General features: G+C 46.5%; 1 long non-coding RNA gene across 1 annotated transcript in view; it reads left to right on the forward strand.

Annotated features, from left to right (window-relative positions):
* Nucleotides 1–270: 270 nt before the first annotated feature.
* Nucleotides 271–17,896, forward strand: part of LOC118215718 — a 73,336-nt gene continuing 55,710 nt past the window's right edge. The window contains exons 1-2 of the long non-coding RNA XR_004762877.1: nt 271–545; nt 1,114–1,242. This is a non-coding gene — a long non-coding RNA (uncharacterized LOC118215718). The remainder of the gene's footprint in view (nt 546–1,113; nt 1,243–17,896) is intronic.

Raw genomic sequence — 17,896 nt, forward strand, 5'->3', positions numbered from 1 at the left:
AATCACTTGCTTCTACGAAGAGGTCAAGTAAGCCAAGACAAAATATGGTCAATATACACAACAATATGGTCATAAAATATAAAAACATTACTTCAGAAAACACAATAGGCAATACCTTGATGGTCGACAAGACGTGTTACACAATTATAATAGATCGTATCAACAATGAACTACACATTTAGTATATTTTCCCATTGGTCGTCGAGATCAGTTCCGCGCTTTTAAACGGAGCGCGTTCGGGCGCGCGCGTTTCATAAAGGAACTGCAAAACAGGACTAACAATCAAGTAGGCCGTTCTTTCATTAAAATAAAGTGCAACCGCAGAGCGGTTTTTGCACCAGCACCGTAAAGGAAGGACGATTTGCAAGTTGTGACTTATAATAATGGTGGTATAAAGAAACCGAAAAGGAAACGTTGGTAAACCAAGGTGATTTAAACTGCAGTGAACGTGTTTACATGCTGGGAGCCTGCTAGTAAAACCAAGGACAGTAAAGATTTTAAATGGGAATGGCCAGCTCCCGGGGCATAAAGAAACGATGACAAAGGTATGTTTATTTACGTGTTGTCATGGTGTAATTTCATATTCAGTAATGGCAGGAGCAGGAGCGTCTAATGTTTTTACTTGTCAACAGCATCGTCATAGATGGGATGCTTTTGAATGAGAAAATGTATCACTGACCCGACCAATGTTGACTGTGCACAACAATAACACAACGAGGTTATAGATTTGTTAGGGCATTTGCTTTTTCAGGGATACAATTCAATCGCATGAACAAAATTCGAAAAGATTTGCTAGGTAATTTCAGGCCGACACTTTTGCTTTCCCACTAACTGTGGAAAACGTTTTATGGTATCTGTTTTGAGGGACACCGAGTTCATTTTATGATTTGAAATTGAAATGCAGCCTGTCCTTTCGTGACTTGTTAATACAACGGTATACTGTATCTTGTCAGTTATTTCCCTCACTGAGTAAATGCGGTCACGTCACACTGAGGGCTGAGAGCTCGAGGCCTGCAGGGGAGGCAGAATGAACTGCAAACAATGGCAACATTTATAATAGTTTTTTATTTTATTTTATTTTAAAACACAGCCTGCTTTGCCGTTGACTTTCAGCTGTAAAGCCGAAAATCGCCTAAGACTTTTAGATTTACCGCCGTTTGTGACCGTGACGCTGACAGCTGAACTTCCCTAGCACGGGCAGGCTCTGCCGCAGCAAAGACTACAGCTGAACAGGGTGTTATGGTAAGTGGAGTTCTCTATCTTAATGTTTTAATTCATTTAAATGATAGTTTTCCCTGAGAATTGAGATTGGTATTTCCATTTAAATCGCCATTTGTTTTTCAAGGGGCCTGATATGTGTGTGTTTCATGATGCAAAATTGGAAGTGTAAGAAATAATAAGCTTATAATGAAAACAACATGGAAAAATGAGTGCATACATTTTGACTTGAATAAAGCCAATAAGCAAATGAACTGTAACGTAACCAGGTTCTAAGTATATAAGCAATGCATTTATAATTATTAATAGAGGGGGCAGGGTTTGGACAAACGGTGTGCAGAATATTAAAAATATGTATGTTTTGGTATAGATCTATAAGGACCAGAGCTGCTGTAACTGAAGGGCTGTTTTGGGATTCTTATGACACAAGAAGCTTCATTTAATTTTCTTTATCCTGTTATAATCTTGTTTTTTTTTCCTTGCATGCACTTTGTGACAATCTTTGGCCAAGATGGTTTCATTTACTTTGTCAGCTGCCGACGAATTGCCCCTGGATGCATAGTAAAGTAAATATTGAGCGTGAATGTTCCCCTGCACAGGGGGGCGCAGTTTCCCTTTCCGTCCCGTGGCCGCGGTGTCCCCGTGCCCGAAACAGGAGTCGCGGTCGCTGGGCCGTTGCTCTCGTGTCTCTGAACGGAGACGTGCACTTCTTCATTTTCAAAACTCTAACCGCTTTCAATTTGCCTGCTGATGGAAAGTGTGATATTTAACACCGGCGGCCGATGCACTAACACACTTCAGACCGCATCTGCTAACCTTTAAGTGCGCCGCGATTACATCTCTGTTTTTTAAAAAGGTATTTTCACCGATGTGTCGATAGTATCTAATGAAAGCAAAAGAGCTATCATTTTTTCCCCCCGTCGTAGTTTGTCTTTTAATTTCGAGCGGTGGTCTGGCGAGGGGGGGAGGAAAATCACAGGACAAAGACAGTTTTATGGGAGATAACAAATTGTTCTATTACGCTGTCGGAATCACTTTTTTCCTCAGCCCGGGATTAATGCCGGCCGTTATTGATTGCAGGTGCAGGTTTTAAGTGGCTCTCCTGGGCTCCAAACCTGGCTGAGTGTATGGCGATATGTTTCTCGGAGACCGCCATACGGAGAGCCTGTGTGAGACCGCTGTTCTGCAGTTGCACCCACTGTATGACAGTGTTCTGTAGTAGAGCTCTCTGTATGACAGTGTTCTGTAGTAGAGCTCACTGTATGACAGTGTTATGTAGTAGAGCTCACTGTGTGACAGTGTTCTGTAGTTGAGCTCACTGTCAGTGTTCTGTAGTAGAGCTCACTGTATGTCAGTGTTCTGTAGTAGAGCTGTCATGTGACAGTGTTCTGTAGTAGAGCTCACTGTATGTCAGTGTTCTGTAGTAGAGCTCACTGTATGACAGTGTTCTGTAGTAGAGCTCACTGTATGACAGTGTTCTGTAGTAGAGCTCACTGTATGACAGTGTTCTGCAGTAGAGCTCACTGTATGACAGTGTTCTGTAGTAGAGCTCACTGTATGACAGTGTTCTGTAGTAGAGCTCACTGTATGTCAGTGTTCTGTAGTAGAGCTCACTGTATGTCAGTGTTCTGTAGTAGAGCTCACTGTATGACAGTGTTCTGTAGTAAAGCTCACTGTATGACAGTGTTCTGTAGTAGAGCTCACTGTATGACAGTGTTCTGTACTTCAGCTCACTGTATGTCAGTGTTCTGTAGTAGAGCTCACTGTATGTCAGTGTTCTGTAGTAGAGCTCACTGCATGACAGTGTTCTGTAGTAGAGCTCACTGTATGACAGTGTTCTGTAGTAGAGCTCACTGTATGTCAGTGTTCTGTAGTAGAGCTCACTGTATGACAGTGTTCTGTAGTAGAGCTCACTGTATGTCAGTGTTCTGTAGTAGAGCTCACTGTATGTCAGTGTTCTGTAGTAGAGCTCACTGTATGTCAGTGTTCTGTAGTAGAGCTCACTGTATGACAGTGTTCTGTACTTCAGCTCACTGTATGTCAGTGTTCTGTAGTAGAGCTCACTGTATGACAGTGTTCTGCAGTAGAGCTCTCTGTATGTCAGTGTTCTGTAGTAGAGCTCACTGTATGTCAGTGTTCTGTAGTAGAGCTCACTGTATGTCAGTGTTCTGTAGTAGAGCTCACTGTATGTCAGTGTTCTATAGTAGAGCTCACTGTATGACAGTGTTCTGTAGTAGAGCTCACGGTGTGACAGTGTTCTGTAGTAGAGCTCACTGTATGACAGTGTTCTGTAGTAGAGCTCACTATATGACAGTGTTCTGTAGTAGAGCTCACTGTATGACAGTGTTCTGTAGTAGAGCTCACTGTATGACAGTGTTCTGCAGTAGAGCTCTCTGTATGTCAGTGTTCTGCAGTAGAGCTCACTGTATGACAGTGTTCTGTAGTAGAGCTCACTGTATGACAGTGTTCTGTAGTAGAGCTGACTGTATGACAGTGTTCTGCAGTAGAGCTCACTGCGTGACAGTGTTCTGTAGTAGAGCTCACTGCGTGACAGTGTTCTGTAGTAGAGCTCACTGTATGACAGTGTTCTGTAGTAGAGCTCACTGCGTGACAGTGTTCTGTAGTAGAGCTCACTGTATGACAGTGTTCTGTAGTAGAGCTCACTGCGTGACAGTGTTCTGTAGTAGAGCTCACTGCGTGACAGTGTTCTGTAGTAGAGCTCACTGTGACAGTGTTCTGTAGTAGAGCTCACTGTATGACAGTGTTCTGTAGTAGAGTTCACTGTATGACAGTGTTCTGTAGTAGAGCTCACTGTATGTCAGTGTTCTGTAGTAGAGCTGTCATGTGACAGTGTTCTGTAGTAGAGCTCACTGTGTGACAGTGTTCTGTAGTAGAGCTCACTGTGTGACAGTGTTCTGTAGTAGAGCTCACTGTGTGACAGTGTTCTGTAGTAGAGCTCACTGTATGACAGTGTTCTGTAGTAGAGCTCACTGTATGTCAGTGTTCTGTAGTAGAGCTCACTGTATGACAGTGTTCTGTAGTAGAGCTCACTGTATGACAGCGTTCTGTAGTAGAGCTCACTGTATGACAGTGTTCTGTAGTAGAGCTCACTGTATGACAGTGTTCTGTAGTAGAGCTCACTGTATGTCAGTGTTCTGTAGTAGAGCTCACTGTATGACAGTGTTCTGTAGTAGAGCTCACTGTATGACAGTGTTCTGTAGTTGAGCTCACGGTGTGACAGTGTTCTGTAGTGGAGCTTACTGTATGACACTGCTCTGTAGTAGAATTCACTGTGTTGCATGGTTTAGCTGGCTTTCTCATAGGCCGTAGGGAAAGCCAATGGAACAGCACAGCCCTTCTCTGCTTTCAGGAGTATGTCCTACCACGTGCCGTCTGGACCACTTGGCATGTCACGTCACTCTTATGACGCTATTATAATTTGTGTTGGCAGTTTCACAGCTAAAACTTTAACATATGTTAGCAGCTTCTTAGCTAACACCTACTATTTAACCTCATGGCAATCAGACTGAATACATTTTGATCCAACCTGAGACCAAGAGGTCAATCCAAATTAATACTTGAGCAAGCTTAAGCCTCAAGTAATAACAGGTGTGTGCATAATCTTTTTCCCTTCACTCTAGGTCTTTTGTGAAGACACACTAAAGCTGATTTCAAAAAAGTGTGAGCCCAGTGCTGTTTGCAATTGCCGTCTGCCAAAGAAAAGCCTTGTTTGCGTTTTATCAGCATCGTTTAAGGAAGTTATGCTTACAAAAGCCTGTGTTTCTTCCCCCGGCTCCGCTTGCTCTTATTGGCCGTTCGCCCAGATAAAATAATAAGGAGTATTTTCGGTCCCGTAATCCCCTTCCCTGGAGGAATGTTGAGGTTTTTCCGTCGTTCGGTCTTCCTCCCCTCGCGTAATGGCTTAACGAGGTAAACGTGTGCCACCGAGGTTAATCCTGAGCGCCGCTAACTGGGGACGTTTGGCGGCTGGGCGCTCGGGGCGCGGCGGCACCTCTGCAGCGAAGGAGGGTTACTGCAGTCTCTGAATCCATCCCGAGCCCTTCCCACCGGCAGACCCAGCGGTCCACTCGCAGGTCTCTGTCCTTTCGCTCAGCATAAACCTGGGTAGGTACTGTAGGCGGTCTGCGGTCACACTGTTAAATCCCCCCTGTGATCTTTATGAAACATTTTTTTTTAAGTGGAACCATTTTATGTTCTGATTAGGGTCTCAGAGATGCCTTTGAGCCTGGGTGGGGTCCCTGGATCAAAACTGGTCGAAAACTCCTGACGGTAAAGCCAAGTTCCTGCGTACAATTGTGCTATTATTTTAGGCTACCCCATACGGTACAAATGGACTAGAACTGCAGAATTAAAATGTTGCCCGAGTCACAAGTTTAAATACTTATGCTAACTTGCTTTATTGTGAGAGCATTTAGGTTTCTCTCCCAATTATGTACTTTTTTTCCACCATTGTGTTCATGTAGTGTTGCAGTCTGCCACTGGGTGGCAGTGTTTAGACACTGACTGGAATGAATAAAAGAGGCAGTTGTTTCAGCGAGCGCGCCTGCCCACATCAGCAGCAGTGGGCGATAATGATGCAGAGACCAGACTGGTCCACGCCTGGCTGAACGGTACTTTAACTGAAGCCAGATCCCTCGAGTTACAATATTTGTCAGGAAACAGGTTGGAATATCATCTTTAGCCACGCAGGTCAAATCAACTTTCAGGGGAAGGTTTTTGGAGAATTTATGGAGCCTCTGTTTTTAGTCTAAATTTACAGTGATGGTTTACACCTGCCATCACAATTTTTCAATAGTTTTTCCTCTCTCTGTCTGTCTCCTCCTTCCAAATGTTTCCTTCCTGCAAGCCACTTGTTCTTTTCAGTGCATTTGCTGCGATGATCCCGCCCCCCACCCTCCCATTGGTTAGTTTATAGTTATCCGAGGACGCTAACTCTGCTGGCACTGTTTGCAGCCAGTTTTAAAGCGGTTGCATTCACACCAGAGCTGCTGCTAACGCAAGTAGCCTCTAAGGCTGGTGAACAGTGGAGCTGTGCCCTGCGCGAGCGAGTGACTGACAGGAAGAGAGCTCGCGCGGAGCGAGCCGATTGGCCGATTCTCTCCTCTCCCCCCAGAACGCGTGAACTCTTCCGCAGGTTTACCGCGCCTCCCAGGCGGCGGGGTTCGGACGGCGGTGCCCCCCCTCTCTTTCGGCTTTTGTTTAGCCCCTTCCGTCAGAGCGGGGCTTATCTCACATCCACCTGTCAGATCGCCGAACTCCGCGGAGGCCCGCTAACGCATTCTCTTTGTTGGAAACGGCTGCCCGGGCAACGCCCACGCAGTCCCGCGCCGCGCAGGACGACCTTGAGCGCGGATTCCCAAAATAACATCTTCAAAGAGCTCTCCCTGCGCGATCTGGGTCCAGTGCTTCAGCCACGGCTGTGTGAGAGAGAGATGGAGAGAGATTGTGTGTGTGAGTGTGTGAGAGAGAGAGAGAGAGAGATTGTATGCGTGAGTGTGAGAGTGTGTGTGTGTGTATGTGTGTATAAGTGTACGTGTGTGTATTTATGTGTGTGTGTGCGAGAGAGAGAGAGAGAGAGAGAGAGAGAGAGCATTTCATCTAAACCAATCAGACATAAATGTGGCTGTTACACAAATCAACAAAATACATTTATAAATCAGCCAAGCAGATCTCAAAAACAAAAGTAACAAATCTCATCAGAGACCCAAAAAAAGAAAAATGGTTAGATGAGGACTGCTGAAGTGTCAGAAGAAAACTAAGACACCTGTCCAACCAAAAACACCATGAACCACAAAATATTGAAATTCGTCAAAACTATGCTGAAACACTGAGAGAGTATAAAATGATTTTAGGACACAAAAAACATAGTCATTATAATCAAAACCTCAGAGAAATCGAGGATTCTATTGATCAAAATCAGTTCTGGAGACAATGGAACAAATTGAGCGACAAAAGTGCACAAAATCTGACCGTACAAAACTAATATCTGGAAAACCCATTTTGAAAACTCATCTGAACGAATATCACCAAACAGTCTCAATTTTGAACAAAGGTGTAAGCAGTAATCTGGGGTTTTCTGGAGTATTGTCAATGCCCCGAAAACTCGCTTTCCTTACTGAATTTTCTACCAAATTTCCACACTAGTGATCACATTTATAACATACATGCCCTAATTAATCAACATGTACACCAACAAAACAAAATAAATTGATTTTAAAAAAGCATTTTGTTTTGATTTGGCAAGAAGGTTTATACTATTTATACTAAGATTATCCAAAGTGGCGTAGGGGTAAAGTCTATGACATAATTAAATCAAATGATAAATGTGTAAAATTAGAAAAATTGGCAATGAAAGAACTGATCTCTTCACTCAAGCACAAGGTCTTATACAGGGACGTAACTTGTCCCCTGCTCTATTTAATATCTATATAAACAAGTTAGTGGTGTTTATTGGAACAATCTACAGCCCCTGGCCCAACACTAAATAAGATGAAAGTTAAATTCCTCCTCTGCGCTGATGACCTGGTGATGCTGTCACCCACTGAACAGGGGCCACAGCAGCATATGGATCTGCTAGATCAGTACTGCCAGAACAGGGCCCTGACTGTAAACCCTAAAATAATGATCGTCCAAAAAAAGCAAGACCTCAGGATAGCAGACACATGTTCATTCTAGGAAACAGTGCCCTAGAACTCACTCTGTCTTATGATTACCTAGGACTGCAAATCAGTGCCTCGGGAAACTTTGGTCAGTAAATTCACTGAAAGAAAAGCCTGTAGAGCTTTCAATGCAATCAGAAAAAAATTCTACCAGATCGATATTCCAATTAGAATTTGGTCAAAAGTATTTGACAGTGTAATCCTGCCAATTGCTTTATATGGATGTGAAGTATGGGGTGTACTCAGTCAGCATGATTACACTAGATGGGAAAAGCATCCAATTGAAGCCCTGCATACAGAATTCTGCAGAACAATTCAAACGTCCAAAGAAAAACAGCTAACAAATGCACGCAGGACTGAATTGGGACGATTTCCATTGGCTATAAACATACAAAAAAGCTAACTCAAATTCTGGATGCATCTCAAATCAAGTCCCAAGACAACTATGCAGTTTCATGCACTTCAAACCCAAGAGCTGAATCCTGAAAAGAGTCCACTAAGTCAGCTGGAACTGAGGCTAACTAATCATCTCAAACCTAACAATAACATATCTCAGGCCAGCACTGCTTCAAAAACACAAATCAGAGTAAACCAAACTGTTAAACAAAATAAAACAATTTATCTGGAACATTGGAACAGCCAAACCAAAACACAAAACAAGCTTAATTGCTACCTGGCCCTAAAACAAGAATACGAATCAGATGAATATCTTGTTACTGTCCGGGATATGAGGCAGAGATGAGTCCTTACCAATTGTAGGCTCAGTGGCCATAACCTAGCCATTGAAAAAGGCAGGCATAAAAAATCATGGATACCAAAAGAACTGAGAATATGTGGTCACTGTACGACAGGTGAAGTGGTAACTGAGGTGCTCTTCCTTATAAAATGCCATATGTTGTTCAGATGGTTACAAATAAACTAGCAATTCCACCTATACATCACCCACATGAGTATATTCCCCCCGGTACATAACTGTACTTTTACAAGATTTCCATTTATGTGTTTTTTGCCCTTGCAGCGCACAGTTAAATTGCGTTTTATTGCGTCCGTGTCACATGCATGCCGTTGCCAGGGCAGCAGTGTAGTGTAACGGCCAGGAAACCAGGCTTGTGACTCCAGGGTCGTCCATCACATGGTGGGGCGCGGTGGTCGTACCCTTGAACAAGGTGCCGAACCGGAGTTGCTTCTGTAAAGTATCCAGCTGCACATGTGGATAGTGGGTAAAAAAATGTAAGCGTAGTGCAAGTTGCTCTGTAAAAGATGCTATGCTAAGTGCCAAAAATGTAAATGGGAGTAAGTAGTGGTCGCGGTTGGAAGGGATGCCGATACGGGGCATGAGGTTGGACGCGGTGCCCAGCTGCTTGGCTCGCCCTCCGCGCCTTCCGTGAAACGTGCCGGTGTGGTGAGAGGGGGGCGGGCCAGGCAAAAAGAGCCGATCCCTGGGAAATGGAGCTACTGGTGCCCAGGCACCAGGTGAGGGGGGAAGCGGGATGGGGCTCTCCATCCTCGCCAGAACATGAGGGATGACAAAGAGGGGTCAGGCGGGTAACCTGGAGAACCTGGCCGGTGTGGTTTTTAGTGAATGAAAGGCTAAAGCTAATGCTAGCGGCTGTGGCAGGACCACTATCATGTCTGCTAATTTCCCTTATCCCCCATACATTTCTTATAGCCATGACTTAACCTGCGCCAATGCCTTACATCACTTCCTATACTGTTTCCTATGGCTATGCTTTATCCAAACTTTAATCAATTTTTGTTCAACCACTATTCCCAATGCAGCTTTGTGGAGTAGAGGTTGGAGCAGTGTGGTATAGTGGTTAGAGCAGGTCGCTGTATCTCCATGTGTTGCAGGTTCAATTCCCAGATGCCGTTCTTTCCACTGTGAAAATCCATCCTCTTTTACAGCGGTTTCATTTTATCAAGTAATTATTTGATGGAATCGGCGTACGAGGCATTTTCAGAGGAAAGTCGGACCGAGTCCGGCGTAATTTCACAGAAACCCCTTCTCTGACCCGTCAGATTGCAGACTCATTAGAAAAGTAATTAATCAAAAGTAATTAATCCTACCCACAATAGCGGAAGAAACGCAATGAAACAAACCGGTCGGTGCTCATTCGTAATCTGCAAAGCGCTTAATATGACAATAATAATATAATAATCGGCTGTAATATAGCCGCGGTACAATAGACAATTTGGCTGCGCGCATAACCCTTTTAATTGCTTAACCACTAGGACAAGATAACAGATTGAATTGTGTTTTGCGGCGGCGTAGCGACGTCAGCTCTGACGCCGCGTGATTGTCTTTTGTCGTAAAGGTGCGCTGTCGGGCTTAATTTTCGCGGGGTCTTCTACACAGCTGCTCTTTGCTCTCGCGTCTGTTTTCGCCTTTCTCAATTAGTCGCCCGCCCGTTTGCCATTTGTCACGAAACGACGCGCCGCAGCCGAAAATCGCGCCGCGCCTCCTGTGTTTCGCAGCATTGCGTTGTGGGAAAGGCTTCTGTGTAAACTTACACCAATAGAGGCTGGATAATTGCTTGGATTGAAAAGCATTATCACTTTACACACACGGTTGTCCATATATTGATTTTGACATCCATGATTTCTCCCCAGATTTTGCTCTACATGTGTGTATTTATGACTGTGATTATAGCGAATGTTTTCCTCGGTGGGTGTATATTTGAGGCGTGGGTTGGATGTATATTTATAATACTTTGTCCTGAGATGCTGTACAAACACTCCTACAGACCCCTGAGAATTGCAGATGAAACGAGAAGACTTGATTTGATTAAGCATTAAAGCAGGGGTCTCAAACTACAGTCCTGGAGGGCCACAGTCTTTGCTTGTGGTAGCCTTCCCTTTTTGGCATATCCTTTCAATCAGTAGCCAATTTAGGCCTCGGCAACGAGTTGACCTGACTCTTAATAGCCAATCAATGACTTAAATTAAGCACTTAATTACAGGGACCCTTTAAACGACCACAGCTACAGTGGCCATCCAGGATTTGAGTTTGAGATGCCTGCTTTGACGGATGCCCTGCTTTGAACTTTTCTCAAACAAAGCAAAATGATTCATTCCTAATATGGATTATTTATTAAACAGTGCCGTGCTTCGCATCTCAAAGCGCTGTGGCGATGTGCTCTCGCTTTATTTCTTGAGCCAATGCGGGAGACCATTCCTCCTTTTTTTGTGCGGCTATTTCCAGGTCTCTGTGTGGTTTAAGGACACGCTCGCGGTGTGGTTGTGCATATTTATACTGTCACAACTTTTCGCGGATGGCATTGCGGCTGTAACCAGTCAAAATTACTACAAAAATAGCGTTCCTCCTGGCTCCCCAGCTCTCTCGCCTGATGTGTTTGTTTTGTTTACGTGCCGACAGTCAAACCCGAGAAGCGCGCGACTTCAAATCGGCGCGTCGTTCGCTGCTGCTGTTCCGGACGGCTCGAGATTTCTTGCGCGCATCCTTTTCCCCCCGCTGAATATTTGCGTCATGTGAGGGTTTTTTTGTGAATCGACACAGATGCCTCTCAGCTCGGAACTGAATTGAACGTTGCCAGCCCCGGCGTTTTCGGAATGTCATGATGACTGTTATTGGAGCAAACGTGCCTTTCATCAGCCGTGCGGCGCCGTAAAATTAGATCTCACGTCTTTTAGCGGCTCGGCTTTACCGTGACGTCACCTTCCCCGGTACCGCAGCTTTTCAAACGAGGCCACTGGGGCTCCCGGTCTAATAAACTCGCTTTGTGTCTGTCTAAATAGCACGATCCAAATAAAATTGAATTCGCTGATTCTTCTGATCACTTGTGTGGCTAGGCTGCTTTATGACTGAAATGCTGTTTATTTTCAGTGCTGCATTTATTTAACACATCTATCTTGAATAATTTCCCCTTTCTCTAAACTTTACAAATTACCATTAGTCTTTACAAATGGTTCTGTGTTTGACATAAATACATTGCTTATGCTTTAATATCGGTATGAATTTCAGTAACGTGTGCATTAGTAAATGAGTAACTGATTGTACACTTACTAAAAAATTTGCATAATTGATAATTGAGTTCAGTTCCTGTCAATTTTTAAACATCCATTTTATTAACCTGTTTCATACATTTTATTTTTTTAAGTAACCTGAAATGTAATATTTTAAAATGTGTTAAATGTAAGTGCGGACCGGGCATTCAGTAACCGGCTGTCAAAGACACTCTGGTAGTGGACTCCTGTCTGCACAAGCTCATGTAGAGGGGTGCTGCTGTTCTTGAGTCTTGAAGCTGCCGGCCGTCTAAATCTGTATTTTTACACGGATACATTTTTTTTTTTCTGGCTCGCCACATTTTTCTTAAAATAAAAAATCTGTTAAACTAGGAATCAAAGTTGTCCGGTCTTAAGAAACATACATTCATGAGAGATGTTTTTTGTTGAACCAAATTGTCAATAATTGTCAATTGTTTATTGGTGCCTATATGGCAAATATTTCTAATAAAGTATTTGACTCGAATGTGATATTTGTGTGTGTCTGTATGATTCGTAGCCCTGCACTCAAAGGTGCACTTCTGTATGAGTCTGTGTTGTGATTGCTAGCTCTAAGGGTGCATGTTTGCGTGTTGGTATGTTGGTCCCTAGTGTGAGGCCCTAAAGGCATTATGGGATGGCAGTGTAATATGGTGTTGTGAGATCCAGACTCATGACTCAAAGGTGACAGGTTCAGTTCCGTTCCCCCGCTGGGGTTCTACCTTCGTGCTCTCGGGCGAGGTGCTTAGCTTGAACTGCTTCAGTGAAGACACCCAGCTGTGTAAGTGGATTGCATGTAAAATGTAATCTGTGTAAATCACTCTAGATTGAGGCGTCTGGAGAATTTTCCATCTAAATGGAAAAACTTATTCAAAGGTCTGTGCTTGTGAGGACCTGTAATATATGGCTCTAATGGTTTTAGATGTGTGTTGGCGTAGTGATCTGCAATACTCATCTCTAATTGTTTTAACTGTGTGTGTTATCTATAATATGCAGGTCTAATGGTTTTAAATGTGTGTGATGATGTATAATATCGAGCTCTAATGATTTTAAATGTGTGTGTTTTCTATAATGCGCAGGTATAATGGTTTTGAATGTGTGGTGATGTATAATACTCAGGTCTAATGGATTTAGATGTGTGTTGGTGTGTTGATCCATAATACTCAGCTCTAATGGTTTTAGATGTGTGTTGGTGTGTTGATCCATAATACTCAGCTCTAATGGTGTACATTTGTGTGTGGTTGTGATGATCTGTAACACTTGGCTCTGACGGTAAATATTTGTGCCTGTTGGAAAGGGGATCCCTTATTCCGGGGTCCTCCGAAGTCCAGTGCTTTACAGGAAACGCGGAGATTGATACCCGACGCAAACTGTGACTCGAACTTTATAAAGCTTAATTATAAAGCGCTCATTAACAATGCCCGTTCTCCGTCTTTATTATTTCAGTCGTAATAACTGTGGCGGCTATCACTTTCGAGAGCGTGATTAGTGGCCTGGCACAATCACCGCAGCTAATATCTTATTAATGGCGCCGCAGAGTTAAAATGTATAATTTATTTCATGTAGTTTTAATTCGGCACAGTTAAAACTTATCTTTCCCCCTAAGTGCCCATAAATCCCGCGAAATTAAAACGGGCCGCAAGCTGCGCCGGAACGCGGCGCCGCTAACAATGGGAGGGACCCGCCCGCGTCCCGCATTTCGCATTTCAGTTATCCCTTCCACGTGCTCTTTTCAGGGATCATAAATTCCTGCGCTATAATTTCTTTAGCATAGATGCAGCGTCCTCGTTACATTTGGGATGTCATTCCCAGCAGTTCTTTTTTTTCCCAGCTGAGGCTGTTGGTGCCCCCTGCTGGTCGTTAAGAGAATGCCGGTTGAGGTTCTCTCTCTCTCTCTCTCTCTCTCTCTCTCTCTCTACCAGGGTAGATATCAACCAGAACCTGTAGCTTGCAGATCCTCAAGTAAGTATGAACGCTGTGATTTATCCATTACATCTGTGCATCTTTTTGGATCTGGATTTCGCAGTCTTTTCATTATATGATTGGAAAGAAGTGCTCATTGCGAGAACATCCAATACATTTTCCAAATTTCCAGGATGCGATTAAGTCACATCCTGTCTTGTTCCTATTCCTCGAAAACCGATGCTCTCTTCCGGCGTGGCTCCCTGCGGAGCGTCTCGATTTGCATCGCGCATTTAGACTTCATTCAAACGTTTACGTACGAGTAGAACGTCAATCAGTCCTTCATTCACTCTGCATAATTGAATCAGTCAGATTTTCTAGCGCTTTGTGCGAAGGAGTTTCTGCCAGCGAGCGCTTCCCTGCGATCCTCGCCTGCGCGCCCGGCGCGCGTCTCGCTCTCGGAGAGCGGTTCGGCGAGCGTCGCGATCCCGAGTGACGCGTTCATTTCTTTCGTTTCGCCGCCGTCCGGGCGCGGCGGAGACGAACGCGGCGGTTTGAGTGACGCGCGGCAGGGGAGGGGCGACTCTGCTAAATCACGGAGGCGCGAAGGGGGCGGGTCTCGCCTGAGGCGACGGCGTGATTCACCGCCGTCGCGGTGTTAACGGGCCGCCGCCGTCGCCCCGACGACAATGATGATTGACACCGGAGAGGGGCCCTCGCTCTGAAGAGGGCGGGGCGGAGAAAAACCGACGGGGGCGGAGCCCCGTATATCTCCGCTGGGGAAGGCGCCTGCGTGTCTGACCCACGGGCCCCCGCCGCTCGGCATCGTGGGAAGGCGGGAGGCCCCCCCCCCCAAGCCCGTCTGCCGAGGCTCTTATCTGACGCGTCACCATGGGAACATCTGACCGCCAAACAGCTGTCTAAATATTTGCCCGCCTGGCAACAATCAGGGAAAAACACACACTTTTCATAATAGCCAAAGTACACGAGGACGCGGGAAACCGGGCTCCAGATGCCCCGTCGCTGCCAGCGGGGCCCGCTTTATCTCCGGCTCCAGATGTGCCCGCCGCCGACGGCCCTCCGACCGCGCGAGCAGGCGGGCGCGGAGCTGTGGAGCGAACGCTGTACGCAGGTCCCGCTGCCGTGTGGCAGCGCCGCTCCTGCCCGTCTGCTGGTGGCGCCAAACTCCACACCCGTTATGCTCTCCTGCATCACTGTCTGTTCAACAGGGACGTCCTGTTAAAGTTGGACAATACCGAGGGGCCGTGTCCCTCCTGTATGCGATGTGGCAGAGGGGACTGTGAGCTGGGTTGGTAATGGAGACTGTGAGCAGGGTTGGTAATGGAGGCTGTGAGCAGGTTTGGTAATGGAGGCTGTGGGCAGGGTTGGTAATGGAGACTGTGGGCAGGGTTGGTAATGGAGACTGTGAGCTGGGTTGGTAATGGAGACTGTGAGCTGCGTTGGTAATGCAGACTGTGAGAAGGGTTGGTAATGGAGGCTGTGAGCAGGGTTGGTAATGGAGGCTGTGAGCAGGGTTGGTAATGGAGGCTGTGAGCAGGGTTGGTAATGGAGGCTGTGAGCAGGGTTGGTAATGGAGACTGTGAGCAGGGTTGGTAATGGAGGCTGTGAGCAGGGTTGGTACTGGAGGCTGTGAGCAGGGTTGGTAATGGAGGCTGTGAGCAGGGTTGGTAAGGGAGGCTGTGGGCAGGGTTGGTAATGGAGGCTGTGAGCAGTGAGGGTTGGTAATGGAGGCTGTGAGCAGGGTTGGTAATGGAGACTGTGAGCAGGGTTGGTAAGGGAGGCTGTGAGCAGGGTTGGTAATGGAGGCTGTGAGCAGGGTTGGTAATGGAGGCTGTGGGCAGGGTTGGTAAGGGAGGCTGTGAGCAGGGTTGGTAAGGGGGACTGTGAGCAGGGTTGGTAATGGAGGCTGTGAGCAGGGTTGGTAATGGAGGCTGTGGGCAGGGTTGGTAATGGAGGCTGTGAGCAGGGTTGGTAATGGAGGCTGTGAGCAGGGTTGGTAATGGAGGCTGTGGGCAGGGTTGGTAATGGAGACTGTGAGCAGGGTTGGTAAGGGGGACTGTGAGCAGGGTTGGTAATGGAGACTGTGGGCAGGGTTGGTAATGGAGGCTATGAGCAGGGTTGGTAATGGAGGCTGTGAGCAGAGAGGGTTGGTAATGGAGGCTGTGAGCAGGGTTGGTAATGGAGACTGTGAGCAGGGTTGGTAATGGAGGCTGTGAGCAGGGTTGGTAACGGAGGCTGTGAGCAGGGTTGGTAATGGAGGCTGTGAGCAGGGTTGGTAATGGAGACTGTGAGCAGGGTTGGTAATGGAGGCTGTGAGCTGGGTTGGTAATGGAGGCTGTGAGCAGAGTTGGTAATGGAGGCTGTGAGCAGGGAGGGTTGGTAATGGAGGCTGTGAGCAGAGTTGGTAATGGAGGCTGTGAGCAGGGTTGGTAATGGAGGCTGTGAGCTGGGTTGGTAATGGAGGCTGTGAGCAGGGTTGGTAATGGAGGCTATGAGCAGGGAGGGTTGGTAATGGAGGCTGTGAGCAGGGTTGGTAATGGAGACTGTGAGCTGCGTTGGTAATGGAGGCTGTGAGCTGGGTTGGTAATGGAGACTGTGAGCAGGGAGGGTAAGGGGGACTGTGAGCAGGGTTGGTAAGGGGGACTGTGAGCAGGGAGGGTTGGTAATGGAGACTGTGAGCAGGGTTGGTAATGGAGGCTGTGAGCAGGGTTGGTAATGGAGCCTGTGAGCAGAGTTGGTAAGGGGGACCTCTGTTAAGGGTTGATGCTAGTGGCGGTTTTTAGTGGAGGTTTAGCTCCTGTCGGTGAGGCGTTTGCCTCGGAGCCTGGCTGACACGGCTCCCGCTAAGCAGTAGTCAGCTGATGAGCAGATCGGAGCGGGAGGTTTGAGAGATCACACCTCTTTATAATGGGGAGAAGATGACAGCTCGCACCTCCTGTTCTCGTGTGAGAGGTGGTGTAAATCCACGGGAGTTAACCAGCGTCTGCGAGGGTTATTTTAACCCGAGTAACATCACCTGCAAATGTTATTCTAACCTGCGTGACAACGCCCGCCAGCGTCTGACCTGAATAACAGAGGCTCTTCGGTTTTATTCCCTTGGTGTATAGGGGTTTGGAGGGTTTGAGTTTGGAGCCCATGACCTGTTGCATGGTAGTAGAACTGGGCCTGTTATAGCGGGGGGGGGGGCTCTCCACTGACACCCACATGGAGGTCAACAACTTCTATTGCTATCATAATTTGGTTATAACAGCTAATTCTCTTGATTAAGTTCTCTATTTTCTGTTACTGTTGCAATACTACATTACATTACGTTACAGGCATTTAGCAGACGCTCTTATCCAGAGCGACTTACACAACTCGCTACATAGCGTATACATTGCATCCGTTTATACAGCTGGATATATACTGAAGCAATGCATGTTAAGTCCCTTGCTCAAGGGTGCAATGGCAGTGTCCGACCCAGGAATCATACCTGTGACTTTTTAGGTTACAAGCCCAGATCCTTAGCCGTTATACTATACTGCCGTCAAGGGCTAACAGTAACCTAGCACTCTTACACTTTTGAAAGGAAGCCGCGCATGCACCCAAACGCACGCACGCATGCAGCGCATTTTTCATTGCGTCCGTTAAACACCGCTGCTTAACCTTTAGCGTAGCCCGTAGCGTAGCGTAGCTCGTAGCCTGTAGCGCAGCGTAGCGCAGCCTGTAGCGTAGCTCGTAGCGTAGCCTGTAGCGTAGTGTAGCGTAGCCTGTAGCGCAGCGTAGTGTAGCGTAGCCTGTAGCGCAGCGTAGCATAGCCTGTAGCGTAGCGTAGCCTGTCCCCGCCTCGCCTTCCGGCGGATCCGGTTTCCAGAGCGAGCGCGGCGTCCGTTGGGAGAGGGAGAGAGGGGAAAAGAAAATAAAAAAACGGATTTAGGATTGGACTCGGGGGGAAACCCTATTGTACGGTCTTTGGCTTTTAGTGCCGCGCTAGTTACCGGGCAACAGTAAAAGTGTTTTATTGTGTCGCGGTGCGGAGCTTCCTCTCGCGGGAGGGGGGGGCGCTGCTTGAGAGCGGTGCTCCGGGCAGTCCT

Source organism: Anguilla anguilla, chromosome 16, assembly GCF_013347855.1.
Source record: "Anguilla anguilla isolate fAngAng1 chromosome 16, fAngAng1.pri, whole genome shotgun sequence".
In the NCBI taxonomy this organism is placed as follows: domain Eukaryota; kingdom Metazoa; phylum Chordata; class Actinopteri; order Anguilliformes; family Anguillidae; genus Anguilla; species Anguilla anguilla.